Source organism: Armigeres subalbatus, chromosome 3 (assembly GCF_024139115.2).
Source record: "Armigeres subalbatus isolate Guangzhou_Male chromosome 3, GZ_Asu_2, whole genome shotgun sequence".
NCBI classification, from domain to species: Eukaryota; Metazoa; Arthropoda; class Insecta; order Diptera; family Culicidae; genus Armigeres; species Armigeres subalbatus.
Window position 1 is genome coordinate 165704839 of NC_085141.1, and position 14631 is coordinate 165719469.

General features: G+C 38.0%; 1 protein-coding gene across 4 annotated transcripts in view; it reads left to right on the forward strand.

The window, feature by feature from the left end:
• Positions 1 to 14631, forward strand: part of LOC134227592 (fibroblast growth factor receptor 3-like) — a 144463-nt gene that overhangs the window by 39442 nt on the left and 90390 nt on the right. The gene's annotated exons all lie outside the window — the stretch shown is intronic.

Consider the following 14631-nt stretch of genomic DNA (forward strand, 5'->3'; position numbering starts at 1 on the left):
TGGCAGAGCCGCCTCGCCCTCGCAGCTTAGTGTTCATTAAGCACTTCCACAGTTATTAACTGCGAGGTGTCTAAACCATTTTTGCATTCGTATATCATGAGGCTAACTCGATGATACTTTTATGGCCAGGGATGCCGAGACAATTTCCCATCTGACAATTGCCTAGACCGGCACCGGGAATCGAACCCAGGGTTTACATCCTAATGTTGTTAATATGTTGTTGATTACTATGTTAGTATAATCGAATGACGGTAATTGTTTAAATTACAAATAGTAATAAAATTTATTCATGAATTTTTAACTGCAACATGACCATAAGTTTTTGCCTGAATGGCTTCATATGGCGTAAATCGCCATATTCAAATTTACATAAAAATCAACATGATTGGTAATAATTTCCATGCTTTGAAAAATTGTAGCAATACAAAACAACTAGAATGGAGCTAGTTTCCAGAGATTTTTTTTTCTGAAACGCAATCATCTGTTAAGTTTTCAAATGAATCGAATAGGTATGATTTTCCGTTGAAATCAACTCTTCAGCTGACTAAATAAGACGTTCCATGTTATGGACCAGGAAATTTCCAGGTTGGAATTTTTTTCGCTTTTCTTGGTCAATGAAATAGTAACCCTACTACTTGCATAATTTGTATCACAGTTTAACTTTAATGTGTAAAAATATGCACTTACATTCAATAATGATGCTTCAAGGTCGTCCAGCTAGTGCGTCCACTTCTGCGGCTCCCACAGCAACTCTTCCGAGAAATCTAGGAAATTGAAAAGAAAAAAAATGAATGCTCGTCGCTGACAGTATGGAGCACAAATTAAATTAATTGAGCCCAATTTGCCAATTATGTTGCATTCCGTGCTTCACGCGTCAAACAAGGTTGTCTCATTATGCCAAAAACGCTGCCAATCTCGAACAGTGCAGAGCCAGTTTGTCCGACCACGTCTCACGACAGCCAATGCTGGTGACAGGCCTACGATTGGTTGGACTTGGGCATGCGAGGAAATCAACTTAATCACATTACATTTTTGCTCACGTTCGGTTTTGCCTCGCCTCGCGCACCAAAGCGTATCGAAAGGTTGTTGTATAATCACTATTACTGAAATTTTATGGGAGATGGTGCCGATACGTGCATGAAAAATCTGTGGCGTTTGACGCACATTTTTAATAATAATAATATGATTAGATCAAGGTAAGTATTTGTAAAATACTTCTTAAATCTCAGTATGCGTTCTTAATGTTAAATCGCATCATTTCACTCATTTGCCGGAAAGTCATTTCGCTAAAAAAAAAAAAAAAAACGTTTCAAATCAATTTGTACGCAATTTATTGATTACGCAAGCAAGAATATTCTTTGTTCTATGTAACGATCATCAACTCATTTGGCGGAAGGCCATTAGGTCGAAAGCTGTTTATATTTAGCCGAATATTTATTTTCTTCCATCTTACCTAAAGTCATTTATTGAAAGGGACATACGGCCGAAAATGTCGTTCGGTCGAACTGGTCATTTGGCCAAAAATGCCGCTTGGCCGAATAAATCATTTGGCTGACATGGTCGTTTGACAGAAAAAGTCATATGGCCCAACGTGTCATGCGGACCAAAATATTGTTTGACCGAAAAGATCACACGGACGAAAATGTAATTTAGCTGAACGGATATGACCAAGTAAAACATTTTACTAAACAGGTCATTTGACAGAATAGGTCATTTCATATTAAGCTTGCCATATTTTACGTTAGGTCAATCATACTTCTCACAGTGCGGGGTAAGCAAACAATCACAAACGACATTTACGATCAAATGACATTTTAAGCCGTATGACCCGATCAGCCGGATGAAATTTTCGGCCGAATTGCCCTTTCTGCCCAACGACCATTGAGAGCAAGCGGCATTTTCGTTCAAATAAATTGTTCGGTCAAACGACTTTTTCTGCCGAATTAACTGTTTGACCAAACGACATTTCCGGTTATATGTCCCTTCCGGCCAAATGACATTTGCTGTTACATGACCCGTTCGGCCAAATGACATGACTCTTTTTCTGCTTGACAGCTTCTTTGGTTGACCATCTTCTCGGCGAATTCGATTAGATAATTTGCACTTGTTGTGTGCGTTGCTTCGGTCGAAAAAAACGCTACCTTCCACAGTACGCAGAAGCCATTTGGTAAGCGTTGTGTAGGTTTTAAGCCTTCAGAGCTTACGTGTACGTGCTCATACGCAGTGTTGTAAAATGTCATTGTATGCCATTCGACTAATTTGTCAAAAACTTTGTAGAAGCCTAAATCACTTTATAAATTTTGAATAACGATTTACGTTTGAATAGTCCTATATTTTTTCCCAAATTCACTTTAATTTTGATGTACATAAAAATATGTCATTTGGATGATATTTTGCCTCTTACATATTGTTAGCATACATATTTACAGCAATGTCTTCAAAAATGCACGAGAAAAGCAGCATAAGAAACACGACCAATCGCGCACTGATTGATTGACTCCCCGATTCAACCGCACAAAACAGAACTAAACGCTTGGATCTCGCGAAAATTCTGCATTCGTTACGAAACATGACCGATCGCTGATTGATTTACTTTCCGACCGTACAAAATAGAACTAAAAGTTCTGCATAACAATATAAAAAAATTACTTTGTAGCAAAGGTAATACATTTAATAACAACTCTTTTTTTATCAAATGATTGCATGCAAAAATTTCCTTACAATTAATATATTTTGTTTTAAAAATCGAAATTTTTCACGAAAAGCTTCTTCTTTTTTAATGGCTTTACATTCCAAATGGAACTTGGCTTGATTTTCAATACATTCTTTTAGCATTTCCTCAGTTGATAATTAGGTTGAAAGCTTTTTTGTCGAAAGGACGAAAGGTCGAAAGATAAAAGGTCAAAAAGACAAAAGGTCGAAAAGACAAAAAGTCAAAAAGACAAAAGGTCGAAGGGTCAAAAGGTCGAAGGGACAAAAGGTCGACACAAAATCTGAGACAAAAGGTCGAAAGGTCAAAAGGTCGAAGGAGTAAAAGGTCGAAACAAAAAAATAGTCAAAACGTCCAAAGGACATAAGTTCGAAGGGTCAAAAGGTCGACTAAAAAATCTGTGTCAAAAGGTCGAAAAGACAAAAGGTTGAAACCGAAAATCTGAGTCAAAAGGTCAAAGGACAAAAGGTGGAAAGGACGAAACGTCGAAAGAACAAAAGAAAGAGCTAACTGTTGAAGGTCAAAAGTTCGAAGTTCAAAAGGTCGAAGATCAAAAGGTCGAAGGTCAAAAAGTCGATGGTCAAAAGATCGAAGGATTAAAAGGTGAGATGGGATAAAAGGTCGACCCGAACCTGGAATTGAACCCACGACCTCCTGCTTATAAGGCAGAAGCGGTAGCCATTAGACCACCCAGCTCGTCTATTTTTAGCTAAACATACACAGTTAAAAATAATGAAAATTGCACGCTATGGAAATATGTGAACGCATATTTTTGTGCTCAATAACCTCTCATTTTACATCCAATTTTTTGTTGTACGCAATATTGAGTACAAGCCCCATAGTAACGACGACCTGTAGTTTTAAAAAGTGACGGAAAATGAGTCGAATCGAACGGAGCCTTTTTGTTACATCATATATGCTGTAACATTTTTATACTGTGTACCATATTGTTATGACAATTATTTTGTTTTCATGTGCTCAAAAGACCATACTTTTCAACGGGAGTAAAATTTGTTTTGAAGAAAATATAACAGAATATAATCAATTTATTTTCATCATTATAAACCCTCACGTTACGCTGTAAAGTAGGAAAGGGTATGAAATTGGCAATTTTCGTTACGTAATTTGTGAACGGACCTTTATTGTTTCATTTAATGAGCTCAACGAGTAACCCTCAAACGCACAAGACCGCCATCAGACGGGGTACTCTGATACATTTTTGAAATTTTGATTTGCTCAGATATGAAAAAGTTTTTGATGTCCATCAATAATATAAAGTTCAATGCTTGTTCAAATCTGGTCAAAACATGATTGTAAACTAGAAAATCAAAATTCTAAAAAGGTGAAATGGTTGAAATAGCTATTTTAATTTTTTTGCCTAAGATGTGTTCAGATCGCTTTTAGAAAGCAAAATGGTGATTTTGAGAGAAAACAGAAATTTTGGTATTAGAGGGTTAAGTAAACTCTAAATAATAGCGTCTGTTTAAAATATAAGGCATAACTCGTACAGTCACTGATTGATAGAATGAAACATCCAATCTCTGTCTTTTCGACTATTTGTTCTGTCGACCTTTTGTCTCTTCGGCCTTTCGACCTTCGATCTTTCGTCCTGTCAACCTTTTGTCCTTTCGAACTTTTGTCCTTTCGAGTTTTTGTTCTTTCGACCTTTTCCCCCTTAGACCTTTTGCCATTTCGACCTTTTGTCCTTTCAACCTTTTTTCCTTCGACCTTTTGAAACAGATTCCTCAATTTTATCAAGTTTTAGACCCGACTTTGTCACTCCTCCATTTTCCACATTTCATGACCAGATTGCTATTATCGAAAATAGAATTACAAAGAACTAGCATTTTTTTTATTATTATTATAATTATTACCGCCTGCTATTTATTAAAACTCATTCTAAGATGTCTGTCAAAGCGTTTGGAAACATGTGTGACAAATAAAAACCCTGATTAATCCACCTAGCGGAAGCGCTTTTCTCGTGCATTATAAAAATATTATTCTGGCCATAACGTTTGAGTCCATAGTGCGAACTGGCCAATTTTCAATAGGAAATAATGGGATTCCCCGTCGAATGCATCTTGCTACGGGCAAATCGGTTAAGGATAAGGGCCTTATGAGTGACTTTTTACTGCGCATACACACACTTTTACACGCATACACATACTCACACACATATCGACGCACTGACAGACATCATCTCAATTTGTTGAACTGAGTCGATTGGTATAAAACACTATAGGTCTCTGATTTCCTATAAAAATTTTGTTTATGAAACGAACGTATAGCTTTTGCGGTTAATTTACATACGAGAAAAGCAAAACAAGTACCTTCTATACACTTTGTAGTAAGAAAAACACTTTAATAAAGAGAAAAAAAAAACTTTGTAGTAACAATGCATAAACTGATAACAAATTGTTGATTGTCCGTGATTCTAATTTCCTTTTGATTTGTGAAAAAAAATTGTACCTAGTACTTTTTTTATGATGAGCTATGCAGTCTGTTGTGATCCCATACCTTATTAACATTCGATTCGTTACAAAAACATCATTACAAAAGAGCCTCCAACGAAAGGTGAATTTTCCCAATCGCCGGAAGACATACGGCGAAATTCGTGCAAAACCATAAAAACGACTTTACTTGCCCACAACCGCATATGAGTTCCTCCTCGTCACTCCGACCCAGTCCGGTGGTTTGCATCCGGCCGAAAATGCCCGATCCTCGTGAGTTGAAAATTTTCCTTCCTTACAAATCAAGCGTCCCAGAGTCGGTTGCTGCTGGTGCAAAGCATACTGAAAGAGAGCGCAAATTATGTTCGGCTCCCCGGCAGTTGCACCATAATTTATGCGCACAAATTTATTGTGGCTTGGAGCGATCATTACTCCAATAGTGCCAGCCAGGCCAGGCTCAAACACTCATCGTCTATCCCGCATAACTGCTGACGGTGCGGTGCGGTGGTGCGATCTTTTATTTGCAACTTATGCTCTGTTCTTTTTAATGAGAATGGAACATAATTCGAACGTGCATGATTGCATATGACGGAGCCCATCAGTCCGTTCCTTTCATACATGATTTATGTCCGAGGACTCTGGGCAGAGCAGCAACGGACAATGACTCGGCGTTGCGTTGCGTTGGTTGGTGCACCGCGAAACGGGATGGTGCCGGTAGGGAGCTCGGGAAGTAAATTTGCACTCAGGATCTATATTTTCGTTGGATTGATCGAGGAATAGTGTAGCAGTGCTTCGTCAGCAGCGGTTTCTCTCGATTGTTGCATTACAGTACGGATGCCCTGGGGGAGGCGACATTTTTCTCACAGTTCGTGGAAAAAAATTAACTCAAGATGTGAAGGGGAGCATGCATCTTTTAAAGAAACTGATACGTGTTTGGCATATAATATGATTTATGAAGGCTATGTAATAGGTCATATCTCATTAACTGGATCTGCAAGGTTGCTCTGAATTGCCAACGCCAATGCGTAAATGTTATCTTGACTTTGATTTCAATTAGGAACTATTTAATACAAGGCTAGGTCGAAACTCGACAGTTCCAAATCTTCAACCGATCTTCATTTTTCCATATGAGGAAGCAAGCAAGTCAAATGAATCGGTTGTTATATATGCACACACATACACACATACGCACACATATATACTAACGGACACACATACATTTGCTTAGTACATCGAGCTGAGTCAATTGGTATATAACACTTTGGGTCTCTGAGGCTTTTATAAAAAGTTCGATTTTGGAATGAAATGACAGCCTTTCGGTACAACTCTGTTGTATGACAATAGCAAAAATTTAAAATTAACTCCTAATCCGATTGAACAAGCTGATTCACCTACCGTTGAACAGTCCCACAGGCGCTACCTTATCTTTGCCTCCATCCTTTTTTTATCGATGAAAGGAACAAAGTCAATAAACAATTAATGAATATTACTCATATTTCGGAATTGTACACCCCCTACTTCACCAGTCATTCTTGACTTCCGCACTGTCGTGTTATTACAGGTGTACATAACTGGATGACTTCACGGTGTTTGCTTACGATTGAAAATCAACATCAGATCTTTGCGTCATTCTGCTGTGTCATGATTGCTTTCTACGAATTCATCGAAATTTGTCGACAAGTGAAATATGTGTACAAAAGATTTTCGCAGTCTTCACATTTGGGCCGCTTTGAGGTCAATCATTTGTAACTTCATTTTATATGAAGTCATCTGTTTCTGCTAAACAATCAAGTGCAGTATAAACACACTTGTTAGCCGAGCCAGCGGTTGCCGACGGGTGTTGTCAGTGATGATGCCGCTCGAAAGTGTGATTTCCGACAATTCCAGTTAAATTCGTACGTCACTTTGGTTTGTCGCCTTAATGAGTAATGTCGTGTATGGCATCGTTGGGGAATTCGTTGAACAACTAAGGTGGGCTTTACCTCTGCCCGTGCTTTTCCCGACTGAAACGTGTTCATGGCAGGCAATGGGAACACATATTCCCATGCACACGGTACTCTCGATAACAATGCAATGACGACCGGTAAGGTGGTTGAGGATCTGCTAGGGTGATGCGTTGTGGCTCCAATTATTATTTTTTCTAGTTGACACAGTTTCAAATTGAACTAAAACAACACGCAATAAGTTAACTTCCATAGATTGCATCATTCTTGTGTTTATAAAAAGTACGTGTTTTTTTCCCAAATAAAATTCGAAAATTCAGCCAAAATTAGCATATTTTTATGTCAAAAATGCAACAGAAACTTTAGAATAATTTATTGTTAATTTTAATTGATTTGTGGAAAAGTTGTAAAATTTTGCCAATTACATTAATATGTCTTGTGTGGCAAGTACAAGTGATTTACTGTGCCCAGGGAGCCGAGAATATTTTCTATCTGGAGTTTTCTATTGATATTATTTTGTTGCTATTCAATTACCTTTTCGATATGGTTTTGCCTTATCCAATTAATAAGGTGGTTAATTGAAGTTTCTTTTCCAAACAATGTTGTTATAGTCTCCCAAAATACATAAATAAGATATGAATCACCCTGCGCCGGTGTTCATTTCGGTGTGTCTTATGTTCCGAAACTCACCGGCAGCAGATCAGCATTGTATCAACGCGCCCGATTCGACTGGCAGCGTTCGTCCGGAATAAAGTGCAGGTAATTTCGGTCCTTGGTCCCGTAAACGATGGACTGCACGGCGTACACACAAAAGTCTCCACTGCTCTTGCTGCAGCATGCAACGAAAAGAGAGATAATCACTTCTTGGAAGCCTGCTCGGTTTGGTTTGTTGTGTCCGCCGGAGAAGAGACTCTTCAAAGTTCTTCACTCGACTGGTGACGAGATAGCCCCGGGTGTGGAACTGGGACCCGGGACCCGGCACCCGTGTGGCTATTGTCTATACCAAACGTTTGCTCTTTTGGTTCGCTCTCTCTTTGTTCGCTTTTCATTACGGATGCACCATCGTATAAAAGTTTTTATTATTTCCCAGGCTCGTTTGGGTCTTCCTCGTGATTGTTGTGTTTAACTGGTGCGGTGTTGAGCACTGCGAATATGGTTGATGAGATCGACCAGTGATGTCGGCCGTTGGCTGTGCATTTTCTATTCCCACATGGCTGCTTCCGGCCGTTCGGAGAAATTGCAATAAAAGATGCTTCGATCGGAATGGCATGAGTTGGCATTTTCGTACTTTCAGTGAATATCATAAGATATTATTCACAACACAATGACAAAAGAGGGAAAATAAGATGTATTTAATGGGCTTATGAATCCAATTCCCTCATATAGAGAGAAATTGTGCTGAGCTAGAACTGACATTCAAAAAAGATGATTTTTTGCCTTTATTTTTGGAGGGCTATTTTATGCCACTCCCTCTACATTCCAATTGATTACCTGATATATTCTATGAGCGAAACTCACATAAAAAAATTGGTCTGAGGATATTTTCTTGTTTTAAGTCTCTTAAAATTATGTGCAGGTCTATTTAAACTCATTAGTCCGGTGGTATTTTTATAATGTCATCTCTCACAGTGTGAAGCTTGAGAAAATAAGACTCCATATTTTCTTTTTATAATTATAACGTGGATTCAACGTGTTATACATTCGAACATGTTGAGATTTTGTCAAGTTCAGGCTACAAATCAAATAACAAGATGCATTTTTTGTCTTTCGGTATCTACATCCTTTTGCTTTTACTACCGTTGTCACTGTTTCAGTGACTGGGTCATTGGGTGTTTCACTGTACCGGGTCACTGTTTCAACTACTTAGAATGTTTGTAGAATGGATTTAATGTATCTGAGGGCAAGAAGACTAAAATATAATAGACCTTTTTGAACGATTTTGCTCTACGACCTCCAGGCTTCCGGTGAGAGCGATGACATATTCTCACCCCCAGACCCATTGTTACCCCCGATGGCGGTATTTAAATTATTTTTTCCCGGTAAGCCAAACACAAATATCATTATTGTTAGCTTTTTGGCTGGGTGCAACATTACTGCGTTGCATAATTTGTGAGTGCGACGGCTGTCATTATTAAACTATTATCCAAAGCACATACATTTTAAAATACAAATCATAACAAAACAACAACTCGCGGGAAAAAAACAAAGTCTTCTCCAATCTCAATCTTAGTAACTAAATGTTAGTAAGAAATTAAATGGAGTCAACAAGTGAGCCTGCATTTAAGGAATATATTTATTTACCAGGATGGAGATCTCGTTCAACAGCAATTTTATCCTGTTCTTTGTCCAACCGACAAAAAGGTGCTGGAAGCTGAAAGGGGCAGTTGTTTGTCAATGATATTAACGAAGTGGCCTACAAAATGGTATAAATTACTCACACGATCATTATGCCACCATGTTAGAATGATATTATTCTTTCACTTTGTTTTTACAGACAGTTCTTGATAGAAACTTCACAGATGGTTATCATAACCAGCAATATTGAATTCATATAAACCTAGTCCATTTGCAAAAAAAAAAAACCCAGATTAATCCACCTAGCGGTGATGGTGCCTTTCTCGTTCGTTCAAAAGGTTTGAAAAAATCTCAAATAACACCAATATGTGGAATGGTCTAATTTTTCATATGCATAAAAAAAATTCTCGCCAAACGCAATTTGTTGCAAACAAATCGGATGAGCATAAGAGCAAAAATGGCATTTTATTTTGTAGTTTTCAAATTAGTATTTTCGCCATAACTTTTGACCCAATTGTACGATCCGGCCAAGTTTCTATAGGAAACAATGGGACAAGATTCTGCGTCGAATGCAATCTGTTGCGAGCGACCTGAGAAGCACACATATTGCACATCAATCACAGTAACTTATATATGACCGGATTCAGTCACAATATGGTTACTGCAACCAGATTTGTTGAACTTGTATTGCTTGAGGAATAGATGAAGTCTAAGTGATAAAAAAGTGAGCTAGACTTTTTTGAACTCTTTTTCACAATAAATAGTAATTTGACCATAACATCTAAGCCCATAGTCCGATCTGGCCAATTTTCAATAAGAAAATATAAGACATTCTGTGTCGAATGCAATTTAATGCGAGCAAATCGGTTGAGGAAAGTGCCTGAAAAATGAGTGAGTTTTTTTTAGCGATTTTTCCATAAAAAAAACCGACTTAATCCACCTACAGTGAACGCAACCCTTCTTACACTTTTGAATGGTTGTGTGTGCCCAGTGCATATTACAATTTCTATGCATATGTATGACCTTCAATTGAATATAAAATAACTGATATTATCATGCTTTTATCGATTTCAAAATAAAAAAAGGGATATTTCTGGAAATTTAACAATTTAAAAAAAAATACAAAAAGACTGCAGATTTGATTTGCCGCCTTAAATGGCAATATTACAGCTTCTGTTTAAGCCCAAAGAGTTCAAATCGGGTCATAGACGGCTGAGTTATTGGTGTGACAATTCTTCATTAGTAGTCTGAAAATATGTCTCATATTCGTTTTTCACAGATACCTCTGAAACCGAATTTCCAATTGCAGAAAAAAAATTAATGGGTCCAATGACAAAAACATAGCTTTCGTTTAAAGATAAAATCGCATAAATCGGTCCAAGGACGACTGAGATCTTGATGGTACATATTTTACCAATGTGTGAAGTTGATACGTCTAATGCTTTATGTTCGTATTTCAGAGATATCTCCGGAACCCAATGTCTAATTGCAAAAACAAAATACAATGGGTTCAATGGCAAAGTCATAGCTTTCGTTTAAAGATAAAATCATGCAAATTTGTTTACAGACGGCTGAGATATTCATGTGACATTATTTTGTTAGTTTTCTGAAAATACACTTCATGTTCGTATTTCTCACATATCTCTGGAACCAAATGTCCGATTGCAAAAAAAATTAAACTTGTACAATGACAAAGTCATAGCTTTCGTTTAGTGTTAAAATCGTGCAAATCGGTCCACGGACGGCTGAGATCTTGATGTGACATTTTTGTAACGCACACACATACGCACACACGCACACACACAGACACACATACATACATGTGCTCAGTTCGTCGAGTTGAGTTGATTGGTATATACGACTTGGGTTTCCGAGCCTCGGATAAAAAGGCGGTTTTTCAAGCGATCTTTATACCCTTCTTAGGATGTAAGAAGGGTAAAACTGGTATAATTTTCGATCCCACAGTCCGATATGGCCAATTTTCAATAGGAAACAACGGGACAGGATTCTACGTCGAATGCAACTTGTTGTGAGCAAATCGGTTAAGGATGTGTGCCCGAAAAATGAGTGACATTTTTTACGCGATTTGTTCGTATGAATTTGTATTTTGGCCATAACTTTCGATCCCATAGTTCGATCTGGCCAATTTCAAATAGGAAACAATGGGACAGGATTCTGCGTCGAATGCAACTTGTTGCGAGCAAATCGGTTGAAGATAAGTGCCCGAAAAATGAGTGACATTTTTTACGCAATTTTTTCGTATGAATTTGTATTTTGGCCATAACTCTCGATCCCACAGTTCGATCTGGCCAATTTCAAATAGGAAACAATGGAACAGGATTCTGCGTTGAATGCAAATAGTTGCGAGCAAATCGGTTGAGGATAAGTGCCCGAAAAATGAGTGACATTTTTTACGCGATTTTTTTGTATGAATTTGTATTTTGGCCATTACTTTCGATCCCATAGTCCGATCTGGCCAATTTCAAATAGGAAACAATGGGACAGGATTCTGCGTCGAATGCAACTTGTTGCGAGCAAATCGGTTGAAGTTAAGTGCCCGAAAAATGAGGGACATTTTTTACGCGATTTTTTTGTATGAATTTGTATTTTGGCCATAACTTCGGATCCCATAGTCCGATCTGGCCAATTTCAGATAGGAAACAATATGACAGGATTCTGCGTCAAATGCATTTTGTTGCGAGCAAATCGGTTGAGGATAAGTGCCCGAAAAATGAGTGACATTTTTTACGCGAATTTTTCGTATGAATTTGTATTTTGGCCATAACTTCGGATCCCATAGTCCGATCTGGCCAATTTCAAATAGGAAACAATGGGACAGGATTCTGCGTCGAATGCAACTTGTTGCGAGCAAATCGGTTGAGGGTAAGTGCCCGAAAAATGAGTGACATTTTTTGAGTAGTTTTGCGCACACACACACACATACACACACACATACACACACACACACACACACACACACAGACATCACCTCAATTCGTCGAACTGAGGCGATTGGTATATAACACTATGGGTCTCCGGGCCTTCTATAAAAAGTTTGTTTTTGGAGCGATCATATAGCCTTTACCGTATACTTAGTATACGGGAAAGGCAAAAAGATGGTTTGGCCATAACTCCCGATCCCATAGTCCGACCTGATCAATTTTCAATAGGAAACAATGGGACAGGATTCTGCGTCGAATGCAATTTGTTGCGAACAAATCGGTTGAGGATAAGTGCCCGAAAAATGAGAGATATTTTTTACGCGATATTTTCGTATAAATTTGTATTTTGGCCATAACTTCCAATCCCATAGTCCGACGTGGCCAATTTTCAATAAGAAACAATGGGAAAGGATTCTGCGTCAAATGCAATTTGTTGCGAGCAAATCGGTTGAGGATAAGTGCCCGAAAAACGAGTGACATTTTTTACGGGGTTTTTACGTATAAATCTGTATGTTGGCCATAACTTCCCATCCCATAGTCCGCCGAGGCCAATTTGCAATCGGAAACGAAGGGAAAGGATTCTGCGTCAAATGCAATTTGTTGCGAGCAAATCGGTTGAGAATAAGTGCCTAAAAAATGAGTGACATTTTTTGGGTCGTTTTGTGCGCACACAAACACACACACATACACACACACACACACACACACACACACACACACACACACACACACACACACACACACACACACACACACACACAGACATCACCTCAATTCGTCGAACTGAGTCGATTGGTATATAACACTATGGGTCTCCGGGCCTTCTATAAAAAGTTTGTTTTTGGAGCGATCATATAGCCTTTATCGTATACTTAGTATACGAGAAAGGCAAAAAAAATTGGAGATCCGGCCGATATTTTTTTATGTTATTTGATGCATTGGATTGCAAGATAGTCAAAGCAAATTCCATCAAGTGGCCCTAAATTAAGATACCGTCCATCTTATAAGATATCAATTAATTTTAAAGGGTTTAAGGAAATCAATTTATAAATAATCAATTTTGTCTTATTAATATGCTAAGCAGGCTGAAGTGGAAAATAGGCTTTGAAACTAGAATAACAAAAATTAAAAACAAATCACTTCTCATCAAACGCTAAGTTTCAGGTTCCATATGCTCGCATGTTGACTTTAATTGTACTAAAAGTATCTGTGTTCTAATTTCAAATCGCAATGAATAAAGTAAGATCAGAGAAATTATAATCTAACCTGGATAAACTGCAAAAGTTTTATTTGCATTCGATTTATATTTTCTAGAGGCTTTTCTATATACTGAAGTGCTTAAATGTACGGATTTCGATGCCCTAATGAATGTCTAAAAAACCAAGTTATTGATAGTCTATGATGTTCTACGTGCTTTGTAATAAATATAGTGCCCTTTTCAGACTACGAGCTATAACACATTATATAAAGTCATTGGCGTAACTACAGGGGGGCTATAGCCCCACCTAGAACTAAATTGCTTTCTGTAGCTTTGAATGGTAATTTGGGGGATTTTTTTGTTATTTCCAGAAAATCAGTTAAGAGATTCAGAAAGGTAAAAAGCTTGAGTTTTCAAGAAGAGGTAACAAAAATTTAATTGAGAAAGAAATTGAAATTCTTTCGTATGGTTAAAATTCCACAGGCGTCTTACTACCCAACAAACAGTTTAAGTTGAATAAGCTAGTTTTTGAGCTGAACATGCCAAATTGTGTCGAAACAAGTTCTTTATTAGCCTCCAATGCATGTTGGGTAAGCTCATATGTCTTTCTAATCGCATAAAGTTTTTCCGTTATCAGAAATTTTCGTCACTCACCCTCAACCTTCTGTGAAATGATGGTTCTGGACGAACTGACAATGCGCCTTTCCAATCACAGCCAAATCAGAATTTTGAAAGAAAATTTCTTTTGTCTACTCTGACATCAACGTCAGATGATTTACCATCCATGGAGAAAAAACTTCTGCAGCATCGCCAAGCGATTATGATTTGCACTTTTAAATGTGTTCGTCTCGGCTCAACCTCCTCTAGTGTATCTGAGAAAACCTGATTTGTTTTCAATAAAGTTCCTCTCCAATCACGAACAGAAATAAAATCTGAATTTTGAAAGAAAATATCACTTGACTGCTACTGACGCCAACGTTTCTGCAGCGTTGCTCTCCGATGAGCGTTTGTGGTTCTGATACTGACGGACACTTTCTTCTGTGCCGCGGGAATGCAACTGACGCCATTGTTTGCTATCAACCCTTCCTTTTCA